The sequence below is a fragment of the Globicephala melas genome, chromosome 3 (genome assembly GCF_963455315.2).
Source record: "Globicephala melas chromosome 3, mGloMel1.2, whole genome shotgun sequence".
In the NCBI taxonomy this organism is placed as follows: domain Eukaryota; kingdom Metazoa; phylum Chordata; class Mammalia; order Artiodactyla; family Delphinidae; genus Globicephala; species Globicephala melas.
Genome location: NC_083316.1, coordinates 114,182,883 through 114,205,308, shown reverse-complemented (window position 1 = coordinate 114,205,308; position 22,426 = coordinate 114,182,883). Strand labels below are relative to the sequence as shown.

General features: G+C 41.7%; 1 protein-coding gene across 2 annotated transcripts in view; it reads left to right on the top strand.

Moving 5' to 3' along the window:
- The window catches only part of SPOCK1 (SPARC (osteonectin), cwcv and kazal like domains proteoglycan 1), a 558,971-nt gene that overhangs the window by 51,224 nt on the left and 485,321 nt on the right, over positions 1–22,426 (top strand). The window lies entirely within an intron of this gene.

The following is a 22,426-nucleotide window of genomic DNA, read 5'->3' as shown; positions in this document are numbered from 1 at the left end:
TTCCTTTCCTAAACAAACCAACTAGTTGTGACATTTGAGGAAAACACAAGCTGTCTAATATTTGTCTTTGGTTTGAATGAAGGTGAAGAACACTGTATGGTGGAAAGGGATTTAAAAAAATTAAATAACCTCCAACTTTTCTTTTCCTAAAAGTCAGATTCATAGGCTTGAAGGTGTCCTTGATTCATAGGCTACTAGTGCCCTAGAAGATTCTCAGGAAACAAGGGAAGGCTTTCTTTTTCACCTACATAGCTGTGCTACGTTGATACCAACACCAGGATCAAAAGTGATATTCAATTATATGTAATTTTTGTAGCTGGTCCCTCATATAGCCAACAGTGCAGTAGAAAAAACAGACATAAGGTAAATGTCCACGTACTAAGGATGCCATATAAGCAAAGAGTGAAGCTATATGTTTGCAACTGAAAAGCTAGTCATAACAATACAAATACCACTGTCAGAACTATGTCCTGGGAATTTTTTCCCACTAAGAATTATTATATGAGTGTCAGTTGGAGCATTTAACGTTACAATCTCAATTATTATGATGTCTCCTAGACACACCCAAAGCAAAAAGGGGGAGTTCTTCCAAAACTATTGTGTTTAAACCTTGACTCAGATCCATTTTTATTATGTTCTTAAGTGGCAGTAGGCTGTAACCAACTCAAATGGAAGAATAAATAACTAAATCACATGGGGTTCCATAAGCCCCACCCTTTCAAAATGACTGCTTCATAATAACTAGGCAAAGCACTCTATTTTTCTTTATTTTTTTTTTACTCTGTGTAACAATAAAACAGCAGAAATGCTACAAAAATAAACTTCCTTGGCAAAAGGTTGTCTAATCAGGATACCATTGTAGTGATACGAAAAACACAGCATAGAGTGGTGAGATTACTGCAAATATAGATCATTAGATCTTGGTTTGTTTTACAAACCACATCTGCAAGCTTCTCTATTAACTAGTGATCTAAAATAAGCAATTATTGTCATGTCTGAAATTATCCTAATCTGTAGAATTAGAAAACATACTTACATATTTACTTAGCTAAAAAGTTATAGGGCTCACTGAAGGAAACTCATATCAACGGATGAAGCAAATCAATGGATTCTGCCGGCAGCATTTCATATAAACCAGAATTAATGTGCTGCAATAGGATTAAGATTTCAAATGGAGGCATAAAGTGTATGTGCAGGGCCAAACACAGCCTGAATGGGCTAAATACGTTTTTTATTTGTACGTAGATCAAAGGAAAGAGGTTTTCCAAGATGATGCTTGTGAAGTATTCAGATGAGAACTAGATTTCAGTGGGTGTTGGAAGGAAAGCACATTAGCTGGATTAGTAAAGATCTTTCAGGTACATTCAGATCTTTTGAGGTACATTTCAAGAGTCTGTTGATGCTTAATGTAATTCCCCGTGTTTAATGTCACGAGAAAAAGGAAGACGAAAAGGAGATGACAGATGTCCTGCAAAATTGAGTACCGTGTAAAAAGTACCATGATAGCATTGAGTTCACCCCTGCTGAGGCTGAAACGTGAGCTTGGGGCAACACTGAAAATGTGTATTATGAGAAGTCACTTTTAAAAAATTCTGCATTGTGCTGGAGTGCTTGGCGTAAGCAGATGTGGAGTGGTTCAAGCATGGGTTCTGACCGCAGGGTGCATACAGTATAGTAAGGACGGTATGTAGATCAGAAAGAGGGTGCTGTTCTCTTGTCGAATAAGGATCAAGGGGGGAGAGGGGACCTTGCCCCTAGCCTGTGGCTTTCCTAAAATGTTGCAGAGTCCTGGTTAGGGTGGGTCTGTTGCTAGTCTGGGCCAGGGATGGGGTTTCCAGTAGCTTCAGAACCACAGAACTGCTGCACTGGGAGAGAGCGAGGCACTGGGCAGGAGATGCTGTGGCTACTCTCGCCTGGGTGAGGTCCATCTGGCATGGGCGGGCAGGGTGGTTGAGTGAGAGAAGAGCCTGGAGGAGAGGAGAGGGGTTGGGAGGGTACTTTAATAATCCAGGTGAAAGAGAGAGCAGTAGAGCAACCATAATGGGGATGGAGAGGAAGATGTGGATGCAAGGCTGGACCAGAACTGACAGTACCTGGCAGCTTTCATTGTTGCAGGGGGATGGTGCTGGTGGGGGTGGCAGGGCTTGTGGCTGCTGAGTGTCTATGATTTTCAGCCCAGGTTCTGGGGAAGAGTGGTACCATTATCAGGAGCAGGAGAGTAGGTTTGGGAGAAAAGGTAAATGCTGTGAAGATGGAGCTCAAGACTGGGCTCAAAGCATGGGCTTTCTGTGAACGCACAGGTGCTCCCCCATGAAGTCGGCCGTGATAGAACCAGAGGTACTGAAAGGCATGCACACCCCACGCTCTTCCTGGGCAACTGCCCGTCTGCCTGGGAATGTCCAGTAAGGGGACAGAGCAGGATGTGTGCACTGGTGCGGGATGCCGCAGGGCTGGAACTGTGGCTGAGAAGGACAAGAATCACAGGCATCGCTGAGTGGAACGGAGCCCATTCTATCCCAGTCGTTGGTGATAAGCTCATTATCAGATGTGATTAATTCCTCAGAATAGGTGGGGACCCAGAAGTCCTCTGACATTTGTCTCAGTTGAAATTTGAATGAAAACTATGAAAGCTGAAGAGCTTTTAGAAGGTTCCCCATCTTTTTTGCCCTTTCTCCACACCAGCATCTCACACTCTCACGTGTATTGCCTGAAGATTCTCTGGGCATCCTTGTGTTGAGGAAAGAAGATACTAACCTTTTCTTCTGGATATCTACCGTATCTGTGTCAGACACACTCTTCTGGAAAGCATTTATGAATGCTACCTTATTTAATTTTTTTCCCCTTGATGCCTTTTTAAGAAAATTATTTTTTATACAGCAGGTTCTTATTAGTTATCTGTTAGATACATATTACTGTATATATGTCAATCCCAATCTCCCAGTTCATCCCCCCCCACCCCCCCCCCCACCATCCCACCTGTGCTTCCCCCCTTGGTGTCCATACATTTGTTCTCTACATCTGTGTCTCTATTTCTGCCTTGCAAACCGGTTCATCTGTACCATTTTTCTAGATTGCACATATACGTGTTAGTATACGATATTTGTTTTCCTCTTTCTGACTTACTTCACTCTGTATGACAGTCTCTAGGTCCATCTGCGTCTCTACAAACAACCCAATTTCGTCGCTTTTTATTGCTGAGTAATATTCCATTGTATATATGTGCCACATCTTTATCCATTCATCTGTCGATGGGCACCTAGGTTGCTTCAATGTCCTGGCTATTGTAAATAGTGCTGCAATGAACATTGTGGTACATGTGTCTTTTTGAGTTATGGTTTTCTCAGGGTATATGCCCAGTAGTGGTATTGCTGGGTCATATGGTAATTCTATTTTTAGTTTTTTAAGGAACCTGCATACTGTTCTCCATAGTGACTATATCAATTTACATTCCCACCAGCACTGCAAGAGTGTTCCCTTTTCTCCACACCCTCTCCAGCATTTGTTGTTTGTAGATTTTCTGATGATGCCCATTCTAACTGATGTGAACTGATACCTCATTGTAGTTTTGATTTGCATTTCTCTAATAATTAGTGATGTTGAGCAGCTTTTCATGTGCTTCTTGGCCATCTGTATGTCTTCTTTGGAGAAATGTCTATTTAGGTCCTTTGCCCATTTTTGGATTGGGCTGTTTGTTTTTTTTAATATTGAGCTGCATGAGCTGTTTATATGTTTTGGAGATTAATCCTTTGTCTGTTGATTCGTTTGCAAATATTTTCTCCCATTCTGAGGGATGTCTTTTCATCTTGTTTATAGTTTCCTTTGCCGTGCAAAAGCTTTTAAGGTTCATTAGGGCCCATTTGTTTATTTTTGTTTTTATTTCCATTACTCCAGGAGGTGGGTCAAAACAGATCTTGCTGTGATTTATGTCAAAGAGTGTTCTTCCTATGTTTTCCTCTAAGAGTTTTATAGTGTCTGACCTTACATTTAGGTCTTTAATCCATTCTGAGTTTATTTTTGTGTATGGTGTTAGGGAGTGTTCTAATTTCATTCTTTTACATGTAGCTGTCCAGTTTTCCCAGCACCACTTACTGAAGACACTGTCTTTTTTCCATTGTATATCCTTGCCTCCTTTGTCATAGATTAGTTGACCATAGGTGCATGGGTTTATCTCCAGGCTTGCTATCCTGTTCCGTTGATCTATATTTCTTTCTTTGTGCCAGTATCATATTGTCTTGACTACTGTACCTTTGTAGTGTAGTCTGAAGTCAGGGAGTCTGATTCCTCCAGCTTCATGTTTTTCCCTCAAGAGTGTTTTGGCTATTTGGGATCCCTTGTGTCTCCATACAAATTTTAAATTTTTTTGTTCTAGTTCTGTAAAAACTGCCATTGGTAATTTGATAGGGATTGCATTGAATCTGTAGATTGCTTTGGGTGGTATAGTCATTTTCACAATATTGATTCTTCCAATCCAAGAACATGGTATATCTCTCCATCTGTTTGTGTCATCTTTGATTTCTTTCATCAGTGTCTTGTAGTTCTCTGAGTACAGGTCTTTTACCTCCTTAGGTATGTTTATTCCTAGATATTTTATTCTTTTTGTTGCAATGGTGAATGGGATTGTTTCCATAATTTCTCTTTCTGATCTTCTGTTGTTGGTGTATAGGAATGCAAGAGTTTTCTGTGCATTAATTTTGTATCCTGCAACTTTACGAAAGTTATTGATTAGCTCTAGTAGTTTTCTGATGGCATCTTTAGGATTATCTATGCATAGTATCATGTCATCTGCAAACAGTGACAGTTTTACTTCTTCTTTTCCAATTTAGATTCCTCTTATTTCTTTTTCTTCTCTGATTGCTGTGGCTAAAACTTCCAAAACTATGTTGAATAATAGTGGTGAGACTGGGCAACCTTGTCTTGTTCCTGATCTTAGTGGAAATGGTTTCAGTTTTTCACCATTGAAGACAATGTTGGCTGTGGGTTTGTCATATATGGCCTTTATTATGTTGAGGTAGTTTCCCTCTTTGCCCACTTTCTGGAGAGTTTAACATAAATGGGTGTTGAATTTTGTCAAAAGCTTTTTCTGCGTCTGTTGAGATGATCATACAGTTTTTTTTTCTTCAATTTGTTAATATGGTGTATCACATTGATTGATTTGCATATATTGAAGAATCCTTGCATCTCTGGGATAAATCCGACTTGATCATGGTGTGTGATTCTTTTTAATTTGTTGTTGGATTCTGTTTGCTAGTATTTTGTTGAGGATTTTTGCATCTATATTCATCAGTGATATTGGTCTGTAATTTTATTGTTTTGTAGTATCTTTGTCTGGTTTTGGTATCAGGGTGATGGTGGCCTCATAGAATGAGTTTGGGAGTGTTCCTTCCTCTGCAATATTTTGGAAGAGTTTAAGAAGTATGGGTGTTAGCTTTTCTGTAAATGTTTGATAGAATTCATCTGTGAAGCCATCTGGTCCTGGACTTTTGTTTGTTGGAAGATTTTTAATCACAGTTTCAATTTCATTACTTGTGATTGGTCTGTTAGTGTTTTCTATTTCTTCGTGGTTCAGTCTTGGAAGGTTATACCTTTCTAAGAATTTATCCATTTCTTCCAGGTTGTCCATTTTATTGGCATGGAGTTGCTTGTATTAGTCTCTTATTATGCTTTGTATTTCTGTGGTGTCCGTTGTAACTGCTCCTTTTTCATTTCAAATTTTATTGATTTGAGTCCTCTCCCTCTTTTTCTTGAGGAGTCTGGCTAGGGGTTTATCAATTTGGTTTATCTTCTCAAAGAACCAGCTTTTTGTTTTATTCATCTTTGCTATTGTTTTCTTTGTTTCTATTTTATTTATTTCTGCACTGATCTTTATGATTTCTTTCCTTCTGCTAACTTTGGGTTTTGTTTATTCTTCTTTTGCTAGTTCCTTTAGGTGTAAGGTTAGATGATTTGAGTTTTTTCTTGTTTCTTGAGGTAGGCTTGTATTGCTATAAACTTCCCTCTTAGAACTGCTTTTGCTGCCTCCCATAGGTTTTATATTGTTGTGTTTTCATTGTCATTTGTCTCTAGGTATTTTTTGATTTCCACTTTGATTTCTTCAGTGATCTCTTGGTTATTTAGTAGCATATTGTTTAGCCTCCATGTGTTTGTGTTTTTTACATTTTTCCCCTTATAATTTATTTCTAATCTCATAGTGTTGTGGTTGGAAAAGATGACTGATATGATCTCAGTTTTCTTAAATTTACTGAGGCTTGATTTGTGACCCAAGATGTGATCTATCCTGGAGAATGTTCCATGTGTACTTGAGAAGAAAGTGTATTCTGCTGTTTTTGGATGGAAAGTCTTATAAATATGAATTAAATCTATCTGGTCTATTGTGTTATTTAAAGCTTGTGTTTCCCTATTAACTTTCTGTCTGGATGATCTGTCCATTGGTGTAAGTGAGGTGTTAAAGTCCCCTACTAATACCATGTTACTGTCGTTTCTTCTTTTATAGTTGTTAGCATTTGCCTTGTGTATTGAGGTGCTCCTGTGTTGGGTGCATATGTATTTATAATTGTTATATCTTCTTCTTGGATTGATCCCTGGATCATTATGTAGTGTCCTTTCTTGTTTCTTGTAACATTCTTTATTTTAAAGTCTATTTTATCTGATATGAGAATTGCTACTCCAGCTTTCTTTTGATTTCCATTTTCGTGGAATATCTTTTTCCCTCTCCTCAGTTTCAGTTTGTATGTGTCCCTAAGTCTGAAGTGGGTCTCTTGTAGACAGCTTATGTATGGGTCTTGTTTTTGTGTCCATGCAACGAGCCTGTGTCTTTTGGTTGGAGTACTTAATCCATTCACGTTTAAGGTAATTATCAATATGTATGTTCCTATTACCATTTTCTTAATTGTTTGGGTTTGTTTTTGTAAGTCCTTTTCTTCTCTTCTGTGTCGCACTTAGAGAAGTTCCTTTAGCATTTTGTTGTACAGCTGGTTTTGTGGTGCTGAATTCTCTTAGCTTTTGCTTGTCTGTAAAGCTTTTGATTTCTCCGTTGAATCTGAATGAGATCCTTCCTGTAGAGTAATTTGGTTGTAGATTCTTCCCTTTCATCACTTTAAGTATATTGTGCCACTCCCTTCTGGGTTGTAGAGTTTCTGCTGAGACATCAGCTGTTAACCTTATGCAAGTTCCCTTGTATGTTATTTGTCATTTTTCCCTTGGTGCTTTTAATAATTTTTGTTTGTAATTTTTGTCAGTTTGATTACTGTGTGTCTGGGTGTGTTTCTCCTTGGGTTTATCCTGCATGGGACTCTCTGCACTTCCTGAACTTGGATGGGTATTTACTTTCCCATGTTAGGGAAGTTATCGTGTATAATCTCTTCAGATATTTTCTTGGGTCCTTTCTATCTTCTCCTTCTGGGACCCCTTTAATGCAAATGTTGCTGCGTTTAATGTCCCAGAGATCTCTTAGGCTGTCTTCATTTCTTTTCATTCTTTTTTCTTTACTCTGTTCCATGGCAGTGAATTCCACCATTCTGTCTTCCAGTCACTTATCTGTTCTTCTGCCTCAGTTTTTCTGTTACTGATTCCTTCTAGTGTATTTTTCATTTCAGTTATTGTATTGTTCATCTCTGTTTGTTTGTTCTTTAAATCCTCTAGGTGTTCTTTAATTCTTCTAGGTCTTTGTTAAACATTTCTTGCATCTTCTTGATCTTTGCCTCCATACTTTTTCCGAGGTCCTGGATCATCTTCACTATCATTTTTCCGAAATCTCTTCCTGGAAGGTTGCCTGTCTCCATTCATTTAGTTATTTTTCTGGGGTTTTATCTTGTTCCTTCATCTGGTACAAAGTCCTCTACCTTTTCATTTTGTCTATCTTTCTTTCTAATTTTTTGATATGGCTATCCTTACCATATTTTACAGATAAAACTGAGATTTAGAGAGGCAAGAGTGTCTAAAACCTCACAGCTCTCAGTTGGCAGGATCCGTCTCTCCTCGTGATGCTGTCCTCCTTTCCTGGTCATGAAAACACACAGACTGCACAAGATTTTTTAAAAAGTTGTGGCTGAACTATTGTTAAATCTATTTTCTGAGGGAATCAACTGGAAGATGGATGCAGGGCCTAGAGAGAGGAGAGGCTGAGTATGTTCTGGGGTGAAAATTGTGGTCAGGTGGCATCACCTCTGACACAGTGGCCCAGGAGGCCGGTGGTCTGCTGGAGGACATGGCTCTTTTTTTGTCTCACTGGACAGAAGTGTTTGGCCCTTGGGTCAGTTGAAGAGAAATCATCTTCCAGTTTGTGGATTGTGACCAGCCAGCAGGCTGGAGGGGGCATCAGGACAGCTGGTCCTCCAGACACCTTGGAGGCCCAGACGAGGATTTTTCCTGGCTTTCGGCTGCTCCACTGCCTGGGAGCAGGGCCCGAGGGAGGGAGATCATTGGGAGCTTGTGGAGAAGAAATCAGCACTTCAGTAGAAATGGCTGTCTCACCTCCATTGGTGCCCAACTGACAACTCAGGGTATATCAACTCTCATGCCAAATTGCTGCTGCACATCAAACCTTCCTCCTGAGGACACAGCTTTCCCAAAGGGGGACCCTGCCTAGAGCTGAAGCAGGAACACTGGGAAGGGGTGGAAAGCAGAGCAGCTGCCACATGCTGGGTGTGTTTGTACAAAACGTCTGCTAAACCTATGAATGTCAGAACAACAGAGAACCTGATTGTTCTGGAATCTGAAATCCATCATTGAATTAATTCTAAATTAGCGGTTCACATCGACGGATAGGAAAAATAGGTCCTTCAGTGGACTGCTGTTTGAAAACTTAAAGTTCAAGGATATCTCGCTAGGAAAATGTAAAAACATGTCTGATTTTTTTCACTCGCACATAACTTAGCTGTATTTGGGTTCTGTATGGTGGCTGTGCCTGGTGGAAAGGGGTGTGCAGACTCCCAGCGGCACTGAACCAGGTGTGGAGGGGCTCAGGTGGCCTCTGCAGGGGTTCAGGGATCACAGGCTGCACTTCACAGTGGAATTCATCTATCCAAGTTTCCTCATCCCAGGGGACCTGAAGAAACTGCCAGGTTTCAAATCAAATGACGTTTGGATGGTGCCTCGCTCTCAGAGTGAGTGCCTCTCCATAGTGCAAACGTGAGATCAGGTGTGGTTCTGATTGTGATGCCAGTGAGCTTGTATTTGTTTTTTCAGTACTAGTGCTTAAACCCTACTTGATGTGAGAGACTGAAGGTGAATATTAAGGAAAACCAGGCATCAGGCCCTTGGCTTTTGAAAAGATCCAGATTATGTCATATAACTCAGAGTTATTAATGTTTCTGGCTGGCCTTACAGAGGTGGGTTAAGTTTATTTAGGAATTTTTTGCAGGCCTAGATGGAATGCTGGTCATTTCTCTTACAGGTATGGGTGAAAGATGTCGGACCTGGTGGATAAGGGTGGTGCAGGGAGGCATTTCCCTCCCCTGGACCTCAGATCCCTGGCTGGGGTGGTGGCTGTCGTGATGGTGGTGTGTATCATCTGTGGGGCGGTTTCAAGTCTGTGACCCCTTATGCCTGCCAAGCTTTGCTTATATTATTTATATATATTAGAGGATGCCATTGAGGTAATACAACACCAATTAAGTTTAAACATCTCTGAATTACTAGTAGCTTTTTGTCACTGTGTACTTTTTTAAAAGCTTTTTTTTTTTTTAATGTTTAAATGCGTCTCTGTTGACTGAAACAAATACACAACCTAAAACTTGAGAGTTTCATTTTATTCAGCAGACAAAACGGAGGACTTAAGCCTGGGACACAGCATCTCAGCCAACTCTGAGAGACTGCCCTGAAGAGGTAAGGGAGGGAGCCAGGATATATGAGTTTCTGCAAAAAAGACCAGGTAGTTGGAACATCAAAAGATTACTGTTAATTAAGGAACACTAAATATCTCAAGTTAAGGAATTTACTGCTTCTCTTTTCTTTTTGTTTTTTTTTTGAACATTGGGGTGCATTTATTTATTTTTTAACATCTTTATTGGAGTATAATTGCTTCACATCTTTGTGTTAGCTTCTGCTGTATAACAAAGTGAATCAGCCATATGTATACATATATCCCCATATCCCCTCCCTCTTGCATCTCCCTCCCACCCTCCCTATCCCACCCCTCCAGGTGGTCACAGAGCATCGAGCTGACCTCCGTTTGCAATGTAGCTGCTTCCCACTAGCTACGGATTTTACATTTGGCAGTGTATATATGTCAGTGCTACTCTCTCACTTCGTCCAAGCGTACCCTTCCCTCTCCCCATGTCCTCATGTCCATTCTCTATGTCTGTGTCTTTATTCCTGTTCTGCCCCTAGGTTCTTCAGAACCATTTTTATTTTTTTTAAGATTCCATGTATATGTGTTAGCATATAGTATTTGTTTTTCTCTTTCTGACTTACTTCACTCTGTATGACAGACTGTAGGTCAATCTACCTCACTACACATAACTCAATTTCATTTCTTTTTATGGCTGAGTAATATTCCATTTTATATATGTGCAACATCTTCTTTATCCATTCATTTCTCAATGGACATTTAGGTTGCTTCCACGTCCTGGCTATTGTAAATAGAGCTGCAATGAGCACTGTGGTACATAACTCTGTTTGAATTATGGTTTTCTCAGGGTATATGCCCAGTAGTGGGATTGCTGGGTCATAGGGTAGTTCTATTTTTTTTCTTTAAGGAACCTCCATACCGTTCTCCATAGTGGCTGTACCAATTTACATTCCCACCAACAGTGCAAGACGGTTCCCTTTTCTCCAAACCCTCTCCAGCATTTATTGTTTGCACATTTTTTTTTTTTTTTTTTTTGCCATACACGGCCCTCTCACTGTTGTGGCCTCTCCTGTTGCGGAGCACAGGCTCCGGGCACACAGGCTCAGTGCCCATGGCTCACGGGCCTAGCCGCTTCACGGCATGTGGGATCCTCCTGGACCGGGACACGAACCCGTGTCCCCAGCATCGGCAGGCGGACTCTCAACCACTGTGCCACCAGGGAAGCCCTGTTTGTAGATTTTTTCATGATGGCCATTCTGACCGGTGTGAGGTGATACCTCATTGTAGTTTTGATTTGCATTTCTCTAATGATTAGTGATGTTGAGCATCCTTTCATGTGTTTGTTGGCAATCTGTATATCTTCTTTGGAGAAATGTCTATTTAGGTGTTCTGCCGATTTTTGGATTGGGTTGTTTGTTTTTTGGATATTGAGCTGCATGAGCTGCTTGTATATTTTGGAAATTAACCCTTTGTCAGTTGCTTTATTTGCAAATATTTTCTCCCATTCTGAGGGTTGTCTTTTCGTCTTGTCTATAGTTTCCTTTGCTGTGCAAAAGCTTTTAAGTTTCACTACGTCCCAATTGTTTATTTCTTTTTGTTTCCATTACTCTAGGAGGTGGGTCAAAATGAACCTTGCTGTGATTTATGTCATAGAGTGTTCTGCCTATGGTTTCCTGTAAGAGTTTTACAGTGTCTGTCCTTACATTTAGGACTTTAATCCATTTTGAGTTTATTTGTGTATGGTGTTAGGGAGTGTTCTAATGTCATTCGTTTATATGTAGCTGTCCAGTTTTCCCAGCACCACTTATTGAAGAGGCTGTCTTTACTCCATTGTATATTCCTGCCTCCTTTATCAAAGATATGGTGACCAGATGTGCATGGATTTATCTCTGGGCTATGTATCCTGTTCCACTGATCTATATTTCTGTTTTTGTGCCAGTACCATACTGTCTTGATTACTGTAGCTTTGTAGTATAGCCTGAAGTCTGGGAGCCTGATTCCTCCAGCCCCGTTTTTCTTTCTCAAGATTGCTTTAGCTATTCGGGGTCTTTTGTGTTTCCATACAAATTGTGAAATTTTTTTTCTAGTTCTGTGAAAAATGCCATTGGTAGTGTGATAGGGATTGCAGTGAATATGTAGATTGCTTTGGGTAATATAATCATTTTCACAATGTTGATTCTTCCAATCCAAGAACATGGTATATCTCACCATCTGTTTGTATCATCTTTACTATCTTTCATCAGTGTCTAACAGTTTTCTGCATACAGGTCTTTTGTCTCCTTAGGTAGGTTTATTCCTAGGTATTTTATTCCTTTTGTTGCAGTGGTAAATGGGAGTGTTTCCTTAATTTCCCTTTCATAGTTTTCATCATTAGTGTATAGGAATGCAAGAGATTTCTGTGCATTAATTTTGTATCCTGCTACTTTACCAAATTCATTGATTAGCTCTAGTGGTTTTCTGGTAGCATCTTTAGGATCCTCTATGTATAGTATCTGCAAACAATGACAGTTTTACTTCTTCTTTTCTGATTTTATTACTTTTATTTCTTTCTCTTCTCTGATTGCTGTGGCTAAAACTTCCAAAACTATGTTGAATAATAGTGGTGAGAGTGGGCAACCTTGTCTTGTTCCTGATCTTAGTGGAAATGGTTTCAGTTTTTCACCATTGAGAATGATGTTGGATGTGGGTTTGTCATATATGGCCTTTATTATGTTGAGGTAGGTTCACTCTATGCCTGCTTTCTGGAGGGTTTTTATCATAAATGGGTGCTCAATTTTATTGAAAGCTTTTTCTGCATCTATTTAGATGATCATATGGTTTTTATCCTTCAATTTGTTAATATCGTGTATCACATTGGTTGATTTGTGTATATTGAAGAATCCTTGCATTCCTGGGATAAACCCCACTTGATCATGGTGTATGATCCTTTTAATGTGCTGTCGGATTCTGTTTGCTAGTATTTTGTTGAGGATTTTTTCATCTATGTTCATCAGTGATATTGGCCTGTGGTTTCTTTTTTTGTGACATCTTTGTCTGGTTTTGGTATCAGGGTGATGGTGGCCTCGTAAAATGAGTTTGGGAGTGTTCCTCCCTCTGCTATATTTTGGCAGAGTTTGAGATGGATAGGTGTTAGTTCTTCTCTAAATGTTTGATAGAATTTGCCTATGAAACCATTGGGTCCTAGGCTTTTGTTTGTTGGAAGATTTTTAATCACAGTTTCAATTTCAGTGCTTGTGATTTGTCTGTCTCGATTTTCTATTTCTTCCTGCTTCAGTCTTGAAAGGTTGTGCATTTCTAAGAATTTGTCCATTTCTTCCAGGTTGTCCATTTTATTGGCATTTAGTTGCTGTAGGAATCTCTCATGATCCTTTGCATTTCTGCATTGTTAGTTGTTACTTCTTTTTCATTTCTAATTCTGTTTATCTGAGTCTTCTCCCTTTTTTCTTGATGAGTCTGACTAATGGTTTATCAATTTTGTTTGTCTTCTCAATGAACCAGGTTTTAGATTTATTGATCTTTGCTATTGTTTCCTTTATTTCTTTTCCTTTATTTCTGATCTGAGCTTTATGAATTCTTTCCTTCTGCTAACTTTTTTTTTTCCTTTCTCCAGTTGCTTTAAGTGTAAGGTTAGGTTGTTTATTTGAGATTTTTCTGGTTTCTTGAGGTAGGATTGTTTGCTATGAACTTCCCTCTTAGAACTACTTTTGCAGCATCCGACAGGTTTTGGATTGTCGTGTTTTCATTGTCATTTGTTTCTAACTAATTTTTGATTTCCTCTTTGATTTATTGAGTGATCTCTTGGTTATTTAGTAGCATATTGTGTAGCCTCCATGTGTTTGTATTTTTTACAGTTTTTTTCCTGTAATTGTTATCTAGTCTCATAGTGTTGTGGTTGGAAAAGATACTTGGTATGATTTCAATTTTCTTAAATTTACCACGGCTTGATTTGTGACCCAAGATATGATGTATCCTGGAGAACCTTCCATGAGCACTTGAGAAGAAAGTGTATTCTGTTGTTTTTGAATGGAATGTCCTATAAATATCAGTTAAGTCCATCTTGTTTAATGTATCATTTAAAGCTTGTGTTTCCTTATTTATTTTCATTTTGGATGTTCTGTCCATTGGTGAAAGTGGGGTGTTAAAGTCCCCTACTGTGATTGTGTTACTGTCGATTTCCCCTTTTATGGCTGTTGTCATTTGCCTTATGTTTTGAGGTGCTCCTATGTTGGGTGCATGAATATTTACAATTGTTATATATTCTTCTTGGTTGCTCCCTTGATCATTATGTAGTGTCCTTCTTTGTCTCTTGTAATAGTCTTTATTTTAAAGTCTATTTTGTCTGATATGAGAATTGCTACTCCATCGTTCTTTTGATTTCCATTTGCATGGAATATCTTTTTCCATCCCCTCACTTTTAGTGTGTATGTGTCCCTAGGTCTCAAGTGGGTCTCCTGTAGATAGCATATATGCGGGTCTTGTTTTCATATCCATTCAGCCAGTCTATGTCTTTTGGTAGGAGCATTTAATCTCTTTACATTTAAGGTAATTATTGATACGTACATTCCTACTACCATTTTCTTAATTGTTTTGGGTTTGTTTTTGTAGGTCTTTTCCTTCTCTTGTGTTTCCTGCCTAGACAAGTTCCTTTAGCCATTGTTGTAAAGCTGGTTTGGTGGTGCTGAATTCTCTTAGCTTTTGTTTGTCTGTAAGGTTTTAATTTCTCCATCGAATCTCAGTGAAATTCTTGCTGGGTATATTAATCTTGGTTGTAGGTTTTTTCCCTTTCATACTTTAAATGTGTCCTGCCACTCCCTTCTGGCTTGCAGAGTTTGTGCTGAAAGGTCAGCTGTTAACCTTATGTGGATTCTCTTGTATGTTATTTGTTGCTTTTCCCTTGCTGCTTTTAATATTTTTTCTTTGTATTTAATTTTTGATAGTTTGATTAATATGTGTCTTGGCTTGTTTCTCCTTGGATTTATCCTGTATGGGACTCTCTGCACTTCCTGAACTTGATTGACTATTTCCTTTCCCATATTAGGGAAGTTTTCAACTATAATCTCTTCAAATATTTTCTCAGTCCCTTTCTTTTTCTCTTCTTCTGGGACCTGTATAATTCAAATGCTGGTGCATTTAATGTTGTCCCAGGGGTGTCTGAGACTGTCCTCAATTCTTTTCATTCTGTTGCCTTTATTCTGCTCTGTGGTAGTTATTTCCTGATTTTATCTTCCTGGTCACTTATCTGTTCTTTTGTGTCAGTTATTCTGCTATTGATTCCTTCTAGAGTATTTTTAATTTCATTTTTTGTGTTGTTCATCATTGTTTGCTCTTTAGTTCTTCTAGGTCCTGGTTAAACGTATTTTCTCCATTCTATTTCCAAGATTTTGGATCATCTTTACTGTCATTACTGTGAATTCTTTTTCAGGTAGACTGCCTCTTTCCTCTTCATTTGTTTGGTCTGGTGGGTTTTTACTTTGCTCATTCATCTGCTGCATATTTCTCTGTCTTCTCATTTCGTTTAACTTACTCTGTTTGAGGTTTCCTTTTCGCAGGCTGCAGGTTGTTCAGTGGCTTGTGTACGCTTCCTGGTGGAGGGGACTGGTGCCTGTCTTCCAGTGTGTGGGGCTGGATCTTGTCTTTCTGGTGGCCAGGAGTGAGTCTGGTAGTGTGTTTTGGGATGTCTGTGAACTTAGTGTGATTTTAGGCAGCCTCTCTGCTAATGGGTGGGGTTGTGTTCCTGTCTTTCTAGTTGTTTGGCATGGGGCATCCAGTGCTGGAGTCTGCTGGTCGTTGGGTGCAGCTGGGTCTTAGTGTTGAGACAGAGATCTGTGGGAGAACTCTTGCCAATTGATATTATGTGGGACCAGGAGGTCTCTAGTAGTCCAGTGTCCTGAACTCACCTCTCCCACTTTAGAGGCGCAGGTGTGACGCCAGGCTGGAGTGCCGAGACCCTGTCCGCCACACAGCTCAGAAGAAAAGGGAGAAAAAATAAAGAAAAAAAACGAATAAAATAGTTACTAAAAATATAATGGTAATAAAAAAGGGGAGAGCAACCAAACCAATAAACAAATCCACCAGTGATAACAAGTGCTAAAAACTATACTAAGATAAACTTAAAAATCAGAAACAAATCAGTTGCTGACAACAAACCCCACGTCTACAGTTGTTCCCAAAGTCCACCGCCTCAATTTGGGATGATTCGTTGTCTATTCAGGTATTCCACAGATGCAGGGTACATCAAGTTGATCATGGGATTTAATCTGCTGCTCCTGAGGCTGGTGAGAGAAATTTCCCTTTTTCTTCTTTGTTCGCACAGCTCCTGGGGTGCAGCTTTGGTTTTGGCCCCGCCTCTGCGTGTAAGTCGCCGGCAGGCATCTGTTCCCATCCAGACAGGAGGGGGTTAAAGCAGTAGCCGATTAGGGGGCTCTGGCTCACTCATGCTGCGGTGAGGGTGGCGTACGGTAGTTGTAATTGGAATGCAGGGAGAGCCTGTGGCGGCAGAGGCCTGCATGACGTTGTACCAGCCTGAGGGGCGCCGTGTGTTCTCCCATTGAAGTTGTCCCTGGATCACGGGACCCTGGCAGTGGCGGGCTGCACAGGCTCCTGGGGGTGTCTGGATAGTGACCTGTGCTTGCACACAGGATTTTTGTTGACTGCAGCAACAGTGTTAGTGTTTCATGCCCATCTCTGGGGTCCGAGCTGATAGCTGTGGCTTGTGCCCATCTCTGGAGCTCATTTAGGTGGTGCTCTGCCTTCTGTGGGCAGGCAGGGAAGCAATCCTCTCTCCTCGCGCACCCCGACACAATGGTCTCTTGACTCTTAGGCAGTTCCAGACTTTTTTCTGGACTCCCTCCCGGCTAGCAGTGGCACACTAGCCCCCTTGAGGCTGTGTTCATGCAGCTAACCCCAGTCCTCTCCCTGGGATCTGTCCTCCGAAGCCTGAGCCTCAGCTCCCAGCCCCTGCCCACCCCGGTGGGTGAGCAGACAAGCCTCTCAGGCTGGTGAGTGCTGGTCAGCACCTGTCCTCTGTGTGGGAATCTCTCCGCTTTGCCCTCTGCACTCTTGTTGCTGCGCTCTCCTCCATGGCTCTGAAGCTTCCCACCCCCCCCCACCCCGTGTCTCCACCAGTGAAGGGGCTTCCTAGTGTGTGGAAACTTTTCCTCCTTCACAGCTCCCTCCCAGAGGTGCAGGTCCCGTCCCTATTCTTTTGTCTCTATTTTTTCTTTTTTTCTTTTGCCCTACCCAGGTACGTGACTGCCTTTTGTGAGGTCTGAGGTCTTCTGCCAGCATTCAGTAGGTGTCCTGTAGGAGTTGTTCCACATGTAGATGTGTTTTTGATATATCTGTGGGGAGGAAGGTGATCTCCACGTCTTACTCCTCCGCTATCCTGAAGGTCCCCCCCTGCCCCGCCCCCAGCGCTTTTCTATGTATGGGAAGATGCAAGAGTCTGGGCTCACTGAAATTATTCCTTTGATACGCACCTCAGCTATCTGGGGCCAGTATCCTGTGTTTTCTCATCCTGAGTCTCCTTTGAACCATACAGCGCTCACTACTGGGGCAGCTGTAATGTGATGGCTTGATGGCTGCAACATCCTTTGTTTACAGATATGGCAGGCAATATTTTTCATCCACATCTGCTTATACAAACAAACAAGAACACCAAATAGGGAACCACTGGTTTAGGGCCCTGATGCTGGGCCGTGATGGCACATTTTAGGAAGCACCGTGACGTTCTTCCAGGGCAGGCAGTCTTCTCTTTGCTGCTGAAGGTCTTTATCAGCTCTTTCCCACCTTAGGCAAGAAGGAGTGATAGTTTATGTTAGGAATCAGTAAAAAAAAAAAAAAAAAAAAATTAGGGTGACTTTTTGGGTCAAAACAGGCATTTTGAGGGAATTCCCTGGCAGTCCAGTGATTAAGACTCACATTTTCACTGCTGAGGGCCCAGGTTCAATCCCTGGCTGGAGAACTGAGATCTTGCAAGCCCCACGGTGTGGCCAAAAGAAAAAACAAAAGACAAAAAACAGGCATTTTGATTTATGAAAATCTACTTACAAGTAGATTGCCACATTCATACTGCCAGGATGTAATCAGGGATTATTCATAGTGGCTAAGAGGTGAAAGGTACCCACGTGTCCATTGATAGATGATTGGATAAACAAAATATGGTATGTACACAATGGAATAGTATACAGCCTTAATAAAGAAGGAAATACTGACATGTGCTACAACCTGGATGAACCTTGAGGATGTTATGCTAAGTGAAATAAGCCACTCACAAAAAAGACAAGTGCTAGGTGATTCCCTTACATGAAGTCCCTAGTGTAGTCAAAATCATACAGACAGAAAGTTGAATGGTGGTTGTCAGGAACTGAGGAGGGAGAGAGGAATGGGGAGTTGTTGTTTAATGGGTAGAGTTTCAGTTTTGCAAGATGAGAGAGTTCTGCAGATCTGTTGCACCAAAATGTGTATGTATGTAGCATCACTGTACTGTATGCTTAAAAATGGTTAAAACGGTAAATTTTATGTGACTTTTTTTTTACCCCGATTAAACAAAAACAATCTTTTTTCCTTTTTTTCAGTCTCTAAGCCATGTTTATCTGTGCCTTTCTTTTGTCTTTTCCATGGTGCTGGCACATTTCCAATCTTCTCTAACTTTGCATCTTATATACCTTTTTCCTGTGGGAATACCTCAGAATCCAGGTTGGACTTATTTTGGGATCGCCCACCTGTGGCCTCCTACAGAGACCAAAGGGAAGACTGCCTTCCCCTCTGGGGCCCTCCTGCGATGGTTTCTACTCTTCGTCACTGGGTACCACCTGTGATCTCTTTCTTCCTGGCCCAATGACTCTCCGGAGGTCCAAATGCTGTGTTACTTTCTGTAGCTGTGTTGATTAATTGTATCACTGGGGTTGGTTTAATTGAAGTGACTCTGCTGTTAACAAATGTATACAAGGTTCATGAAGAAAAAAGTCTTTGGGTACTTCCATTTCCCCCAGAGAGAAAATGTAGCCTTTTTCCTGCATCTTTTGAATTTTTACTGCTAATAAATGCCTGGCACTGCTTACTGATGTGATGTTTAGGTCCAAAGGGATATTGTGGAGCCTGCATGTACATGATTTAATGTAGAACATAGAATTTTAGTGTTGGAAGGGATCTCGGAGGGTTTTTATTTCAACCTCCTTGTTTTATAGAGGAGGAATTTGGGGTTTTGACTAGGGGAGTGGTCATGGCAGAGCCAGAACTAGGCCGGGGTTCCAGTTTGTATTGTGGGCTCCTTCTGTTCCTTGATGCACCCTCTTGGTATTTATAAAACTGTATTTAATTCCGGTTATCCAAACACCATCCAGTTCAGAGCACAATATATCTATTAGCTTGAAGTGAGTGTGCGCTGAGTCTGAGAGCTATGAGAAGTGACTTTGCGCCATGTTTGAAGCCCTCCATGGGTTGCCCTCCCTTTACCCAAAAGATGTACTTCTGATGTCATGTATTGAAGAGGAAGTCAAGACTAAGCCGTGGGGATGGCAGTGTTTAAGGGGAAGTTAAAACAAATGAGTCTACAAAGGACACTGAGAAGGACTAGCTGGAGAGGGAGGAGGAAATCTGTAATCATTAATTGAAGATCTGGTATGATTGAGGCACGACACTGAGCACTTCATGTACCTCACTCTTAAAACCTGCAACAGCCTTCAAGTGGGTATTAGTCATGATTTATGGGCTCAGAGTTTAAGTAACAAGGTTAGCTGTCTAGCCAACATGGTAGACCTGACTTTTTTCAAAGACCATGTTCTTTTCCACCCCATGGGAAGGGTGGCTGCAGTAGAGATGGAGGCACCAGAGTCCAGAAAACCCTCCTCCTTCAGGTGACCTCAGCAACTTGCACAGATGTCAAGTTCCAGGAACTTAACCATTGCACATACAAGTCGGAGGCGGGGACCACTGACCTCCTTCCTCACTGACTAGGTCATGTGATGGTGACCTGGACCAGGAGGCTGTTTAAAATGGAACATGGAAAAGAATGACAGTGATGTAATTGCATCATGAATTGTGGCCAGAAAAGAAGCCTAGCAACCAACTCATTTTCTGTTGGGCACAAGACACAGAGGACCTACTATAATTAATTCTGTTTTTTTTTCTTCTTGTTGGCAAGTGCCTCTTTATTTTTTCTTCCTTGAATGTACCTGATGGATTAGCTGTCACTTGCAGTCTTGGTGTTGGCATTGTCTCGCTGGGCTGTGAAGTGTCTGGTGTTGGTGGTGGTGAGGTGGTCCTCAGGTTGCATGAGCGTGGCCACACACCGCGGTGTGACATTTATGGAGTGCTTAGTGTGTGCAAGGGAATGTACTTGAGTGTTGTCCCTGTGTTCTGGTATTTATCCCTTGTCACAACCCTGTGAGTTAGGTAATACAATGATCATTTGCTGGTGGAGAAACTCTGCTGAAGGAAGTTAGCAACTTGCCCAAGACCCCTTGACAAATAATGGTGAAATAGGGATTTGAACTCAGCTCTCTGACCTTCCCCTTATTCTCTACATCTTCCCTCATTTGTTGTGGGCTGGCATCTTATCCACTCACAGTCTCCTTGGCCTGAATCTATTTTTTTTCTGGCCCTCAACTATGATCGTCCTGGAAGACCCTGCAGGGCTAGCAAGGTTGTTGAAGAGGTAACTGGTTGAGTGAACTGGAAGAGTTAAAGTAACTTATGCAGAGGCCTTCCTCTGCAGCTGGAGTAGCTGACGCCTGGGGAGTAGGTGGAGGCCCAGGAGAAGTGGGCCACTTTCTGCAGGACCATCCCCAGTAAGTGAGCACTGCAGGCCCATCACCAACGAAGCTTTGTTCTTCTGCTTCTTTAGAAGTGGAACAAGGCTCTTGCTGAGACTCTGGAAATTGTGACGTGACTGAACACCCTGGGCCGTTAGGGGCAGCTCTGGGGGCCCCTCATTACTGCAGCGAGCATGCTTTCTGGTTCTGCCAGCAGCTCTGCCCCTGCCTGGTTGTGAATGGGTAACTGCTCATCCCCAGGGACCTGTCCTGACTGTCTTATTGAGAGCCAGTGTCTTAATACTTAGAAACATTTCCTCTATTTGAGGCTTCTTGCTTATGGATTTCCATCTGTCACCAGGGTGGTTCTGTGCTCTCTTGCTAATGAACTGTTTGGGAGTCAATGGCCTGGGCACAGTGGATGGGTATTACTATCTGTGTGGCATAAGATACAGCTGCCAGCCCTGTGTGACTGGAACCTGGGGTCAGAGCCTCTGAGGTAATTAAAAAGCTGCACCATTAGCCACTTTCCCATACCCTTCCTATACACGGGGAGTCCTTCAAATACGCCTTTGCTCACTAGCCTGTGGTGAGCAGAGGTTTAGGCCTGGCAGGCGGCCAAGACTTCTGATTGGATTTATCTTCCTAAGTAGTGTGATTTGATAAATGTTGGAATCGCAGACTTGGGGAGCTGAAAGAACCTTGGTTCAATCCCTTTATTTTGCAACTGAGAAAACAAAGGCAGGAGACAGGAAGTCATTTCCTTCACTAGGTCTGGTGGGAGACAACAGGGGTGAAAGCTGAGGCAACCCCCTGCCTTGTGCCCCCAATTTTTCTGGGCTGACACTTCAGATATCTCAGGGGAAAATGCTTCTAAGGCTGATCCTGTTGCCTGAGAAAATGGGAAAAGAAGATGATAAAGAGTTTGGAGAAACCTCATCGGCCTTCCAGTAGACATTGGGTAGGTTTCTTCTCAGGTGCTCTGATGTTGAACATTTGATTTTGCCTCACTTATTTCTATCCAGAATCACAGGAATAGTGGTGATGCATGCTCAGCCACTCTCTGCCAAGTGAACAACGATCAGCTGTTGTGTTAGAACACTCCCTTGTTCTTCAGGTTGTTAAAGAACTATTAGTGCCCTCTGACAGGCATGTAATAAATGATGCCTCCCAAGGCTTCAATAGAAGTCATAAGTGCCTCATTTGCACCCAAGGATTCGCTTGCTCACTCAGCAGGATCTGGGTCAACAGACATCATTTTCATAAGACACTTATCTATCTTTTTCATATTAGACAGGCTTCTTTTTTTCCTGAATTTGCTTTTGGGGCAGTAGGCTTTTGGGAAAAACATAAAACTGGCAAATTATAAGAATAAAGCTTGAATAAAATTTAGGTATGAGAAATAAAATGTAGGAGGAGGACCTTCAAAATGGCAGAGGAGTAAGACGTGGAGATCACCTTCCTCCCCACAAATACATCAGAAATACATCTACATGTGGAACAACCCCTATAGAACACCTACTGAATGCTGGCAGAAGACCTCAGACTTCCCAAAAGGCAAGAAACTCCCCACGTACCTGGGTAGGGCAAAATAAAAAAGAAAAAACAGAGACAAAAGAATAGGGACGGGACCTGTACCTCTGGGAGGGAGCTGTAAAGGAGGAAAGGTTTCCACACACTAGGAAGCCCCTTCACTGGTGGAGACTGCAGGTGGGTGGGGGGGGAAGCTTCAGAGCCATGGAGGAGAGCGCAGCAACAGGGGTGCGGAGGGCACAGCAGAGAGATTCCCGCACAGAGGATCAGTGCTGACCAGCACTCACCAGCCTGAGAGACTCGTCTGCTCACCCGCCGGGGCGGGCGGGCCGGTGCTGGGAGCTGAGGCTTG